Source organism: Myotis yumanensis, unplaced genomic scaffold (genome assembly GCF_028538775.1).
Source record: "Myotis yumanensis isolate MYYU_CA2020_CCGP unplaced genomic scaffold, mMyoYum1.0.hap1 SCAF_4, whole genome shotgun sequence".
Lineage (NCBI taxonomy): Eukaryota > Metazoa > Chordata > Mammalia > Chiroptera > Vespertilionidae > Myotis > Myotis yumanensis.
The window spans coordinates 46399599-46405474 of NW_027223755.1; positions in this window are offsets into that span (position 1 = coordinate 46399599).

Consider the following 5876-nt stretch of genomic DNA (forward strand, 5'->3'; position numbering starts at 1 on the left):
AGGTACAACAATATAATCCTTTGGTGCAGACTCAGTGAGCACCAAAGCCCCATGGAACCATAAAAGACACACTCAGGGGGCAGACTCAGTGAGCACCAAAGCCCCATCGAAGCAAGTCTAGCCCCAGAGGGGTGTCTCCAGCACAGAAGTTCTCCCACTGCAGACACAGCTGATTCTCACAGCCAATTGGCCTGGAGGTCAATTCCTCACAGTGACAACTACAACAATCAAGGCTTAACTACAACAAGACTGTGCACAAAGCCCACAAGGGGGTGCACCAAGAGTGTCTACTTCAGGTAATTGGGACACTTAGCACAGAAAGGCACTCTATCGACACAGCGAAGCATAAAAAATGCCGAGACAAAGAAACAGGACACAAATGACAGAATTGGAGGAAAGCAAACTGTTGGATATAGAGTTCAAAACCACACTTTTAAGGTCTTTAAAGAACTGTCTAGAAGCCACCGATAAATTTAATAAGGCCCTTGAAAAGACTGGTGAGACCGCTGATAAATGTAGTGAGATCTTCAAGAAGACTGGTGAGACCGCCGATAAATGTAGTGAGATCCTCAAGAAATATAATGAGACCCTTGATGTTGTGATAAAGAACCAACTAGAAATTAAGCATACACTGACTGAAATAAAGAATATTATACAGACTCCCAACAGCAGAGCAGAGGGTTGCAAGAATCAAGTCAAAGATTTGAAATACGAAGAAGCAAAAAACACCCAACCGGAAAAGCAAAATGAAAGAAGAATCCAAAAATACGAAGATAGTGTAAGGAGCCTCTGGGACAGCTTCAAGCATACCAACATCCGAATTTTAGGGGTGCCAGAAGATGAGAGAGAGCAAGATATTGAAAACCTATTTGAAGAAATAATGACAGAAAACTTTCCCTACCTGGTGAAAGGAATAGACTTCCAAGTCCAGGAAGCGCAGAGAACCCCAAACAAAAAGGAATCCAAAGAGGACCACACCGAGACACATCATAATTAAAACGCCAAGAGCAAAAGACAAAGAGAGAATCTTAAAAGCAGCAAGAGAAAGAAAATCAGTTACCTACAAGGGAGTACCCATACAACTGTCAGCTGATTTCTCAACAGAAACTTTGTAGGCCAGAAGGGAGTGGCAAGAAATATTCAAAGTGATGAATGCCAAGAACCTACAATCAAGATTACTTTATCCAGCAAAGCTATCATTCAGAAGTGAAGGTCAGATAAAGAGCTTCACAGATAAGAAAAAGCTAAAGGAGTTCATCACCACCAAACCAGTATTATATGAAATGCTGAAAGGTATCCTTTAAGAAGAGGAAGACGAAGAAAAAGGTAAAGATACAAATTATGAACAACAAATACACATCTACCAACAAGTGAATCTAAAAACCAAGTGAATAAGCAATCTGATGAACAGTATGAACTGGTGATTGTAATAGAATCAGGGACATAGAAAGGGAATGGACTGACTATTCTTGGGGGGGGAAGGGATGTGGGGGATGCGGGACGAGATTGGACAATAATTGTACACCTATGGATGAGGACAGTGGGTGGGGAGTGAGGGCGGAGGGTGGAGTGGGAACTGGGTGGAGGGGAGTTATGGTGGGAAAAAAGAGTAACTAATGTAATAATCTGAACAATAAAGATTTAATTTTTAAAAAACCATATTTTAAAAATAAATAAAAGATTTCTTAGCTTTTAATTAAATACTTGGCTTATTTGGATTAAATCAAAATAAGCACCAAACATTGAGTTTAGGTATGCTTCTTGTTTCTTACTTTATATTTTGGCGCTACATTCCCAAGCTTTTGCAATGATGAAAACTGTCTTAAAATGCTAAGAATTCCAAAATACTAGTGATGCTTTGTAAAGTAGTTTTTAAAAGAAACTTTGCTATTGTAACACAATTAATTCAGAAAAATAAACCAAAGTATAGGTTGATGACTTTTTGAAAATTAAACACATCTTGATCAAACATCTTGTGATCAAGAAACACAACATTGACCCATCCCTAGAAGCACCCTTATAGTTATCTTAGTGACTCTTCTCATCCTGAAAGGTAGAATTTCCTCTGATTTTTAATGATATAGATGTGTACCCCTGTATTTTAATTTTAAATTTATCTTCATAGCATCACACAATATATATATTTTTGTGTCTGGTGTAAGTTACTCAAAAATAGGCTCCTGCGATTTATGCACACTGTGTATGTACACAGTAGTAATTTGATCAGTCTCTCTTCTAAATACTATTCCATTAAAATGCATTAAAATTTATACATTTATGTATTATTCTAACATTGATATGTCTTTTAGTAGTTTCCAGGATCTGACTATTATAAATATTCTTACTAAGAAAATACATGGCTATATCTTTTGCTGTAATATATATATATATATGCCTAAGCGACCAGTACGACTGAAAGACTGAAATGACTGGAACGACCAGTCAACCAGTCACTATGACACGCACTGACCACCAGGGGGCAGATGCTCAACACAGGAGCTGTGCCCTTGTGGTCAGTACACTCCCACAGCCAACCTCCTGTGGCCAGCCAACCTCCCGCTGTCCCTCCCCTGGCCGGCCAACCTCCTGGGGCCCCTTCCCCTGGCCAGTCCCTCCCCCCAGCCGGCCAGCCAACCTCCCGCAGTTCCTCCCTATTTTCCTCCCCCGTGGCCGGCAGGCCCTGATCGGCCCGCCCCGATCAGGACTGGGCAAGATGGCCCTAATCGTCCCTGATTGATCATCGGCCAGGCCTAGGGACCCATCCATGCAAAAATTCATGCATCAGGCCTCTAGTATTTCCATAATTATGTTGGCTGTAATTATAGAAAAAAAAGTGTTAGGTCATAGAGTATTGACTTTTTCAACTTTACTAAATAGCTTTAAACATTTCCCAAAATACTCATACCAATTTTTACTCCTATCAGCAGTATTTTGAGAATTTCAATTCATTCCCATCTTGCCAAAAGATTATATTATTAGATTATCATTATTTTTACTTTTATCCAATCTTGAGAGTCTGTACTGCTATCTCAATTTAGATTTACTTTAAAATTTTCTATGACCAAGACTGAGAAAGTATTCATCTGTTTATTGGCTATTTGGGAATCGGCTAGCATGTTGATATTGCTCAGGTTCCATTTTGGCAAGAATATTTCATTGGTAGAATCACGTATTTCCACAAGGTGGCACATAACATCTACATATGTCCCTTTAATGATATTGATGGACTTTGATAATTACTGCCTAGATTCATTATTCTATTAGATGTTGGCAAAATAGTGATATTTAGAATAATTTATACTTCACTTTTGGTTGGAATATTTGTTAAGAGCTATTACTAATTATACCATATTTTGATGCAAATATCAGCTAGCAATCAAAACTGACTCCTATTCACTGACCAGATTTTCCCCAGTAGCCATCACTTTCTCTAACATCTGCATTTTTCCATTGACAACTACAATTCCATAGTACATAGCCAAGATGAAAAATATTTATTTCTACTGGTTCTCAAAGAAGGTAAATATTATATCTCACTATGAAAACCGTTAACTACTAATCTATAGTCATGATGAATTAATTAATTATTTTATTTATTTATTTTAAAATATATTTTATTGATTTTTTACAGAGAGGAAGGGAGAGGGTTAGAGAGTTAGAAACTTCGATGATGAGAGAGAAACATCGATCAGCTGCCTCCTGCACACCCCCCACTGGGGATGTGCCCACAACCAAGGTACGTACCCTTGATCGGAATTGAACCTGGGACCCTTCAGTCCGCAGGCCGATGCTCTATCCACTGAACCAAACTGGTTAGGGCATTCATGGTGAACTTAAAAAGTACTCGTGCTTGCCCTGACCGGTTTGGCTCAATGGATAGAGCATCGGCCTGCGGACTCAAGGGTCCTAGGTTTGATTCCAGTCAAGGGCATTTACCTTGGTTGCGGGCACAGTAGGGGGTGTGCAGGAGGCAGCTGATCGATGTTTCTCTCCCATCGATGTTTCTAGCTCTCTATCCCTCTCCCTTTCTCTCTGTAAAAAAATCAATAAAACATATATATTTTTTAAAAGTACTCATGCAAAGGGAAAAAATACATTTAGTTCGTCTGTGATTTAATTGCCTTGCTTGTGTGAGGAGATAGAAAATGAGATAGTTCATTAAGATGATCTCTGAGTCCATTTCAGCTCTAATATTCTGTAATTCAAAGTAAACCCTGACCTTGTTATTTCAAGTATTCTCTTCTCTCTGATATTGACCCTGATTAATAAGCTGACCATTCCATGCTGAGCCATGAGGGTGTAACTAAAGCTCTTTCTAACGATCAGAAACTCACTCTGATTAGTTTAAGGAAAAAGTGGGCGAGGGGACGGAATTTACTGTCAGCAGATTAGCTTATCCACATGAAACCCAATGGCAGAGCACAGAGTTAAGTCTCACTAGTAACAGGAATCAGGAAGTCTTAAATGAGACTGCTGTCTTTTAAATCGGGGCCACAAGGTCTCTTTGCCTTGCATTTCAACACAGATGTGCTTCATTCTTCTCCTTTGACGTATGGGTCATTTTGGATTTTAGCATGTTCACAGACAATGAGTCATCCCGGCCAAGCTTTGTCACACCAGTGTAAGTGCATAACAGAGACTAATTAAAATTGCTGTCCCAGTCCCAAATTCATAGAAAGATATTTAGGATTGGTCTAACTTCAACCAAAAGCCTGCACATATCAACTGTGACAGGGGACAAATCTCATAGTAAAGACCAACTATCAGAGTGCACACCTATTAATTAATAGGCAGAAGATTTTTGTTAAAAGTTTGGAAGGTGTGGACTGAGAAAACATTCTAAAACATGTCAAATACAAACAGAAATTATGAGAATATTTCAAAATGTATAGAGAATAGATTGCTAAAATTGACATATATTCTAATCAGACAATATAAACTTTACAGTGTTAGAGAAAACTCAATGTGTTGTGATACTGGGTTTCTATGGAAACAACAATCAATTATTTTCTATGTCATTTTCTCTATTTGGACAATTAATTTTGTGTCCATATTCTACTCATCTACAGAAAAAATACTTCCAATAGGAAATCATTTCATATAGTTATAGTCATGTGCACTGGACAGTTTTAAAACCTTAATATCACTAATTAAATGTCTTTCTGACATATAGCCAGGGGCAAGGCTCTCATAATGGTACTAACGACCTGTGAAATCTAAGCAGCTCACAAATTCTAAGAGCATGAATTGGGAGCATGGAACCATAAAATAAAGAGTCAGCTATTTTTTTTTAAACATTCAGTGCTTACTGTAGTCAAATTGAAATATAATAGTTGCAAAATAAATTTCTGTATGGAAAACTTAAGCTTAGTGTAAAATTAAATTTAACAAAATGGATGAAATATGAATTCATTAAAATAAATGTGGAAAACGGAAATGCCAATAAACACTTAAGTTCATGCTATTAAAACAATGAAAATGGGGAAGAAGTAAGGAATCCCTAAGGAAAAGTTAAAGCTGTTATGTCTAATTTACTATTATAATATTTTATTCGCATCAACCATTTGGATAGTTGTATAAGATTATATTACCATTGATATATATATACATGTCATATGTATATAAAATATATATTATAGATTCTAGATTAAATTCAAATTAAAGTCAAGCAATTGTTTGATTTTTAGTCTTCACTAAATAGAAGAATCAATATCTATATTAATTATATAGAAGTAGCAAAGGGGAAAATTTAATTTATAAAAAAATTTCCTATTTGAAGGGGACAGAAAAGACGATGAAAATATTTTTCATAAAGATATCTGGGCTGCATTCCCATTTTCTATCTAATGTACATAAAACATTTGGAAACCTCAGTG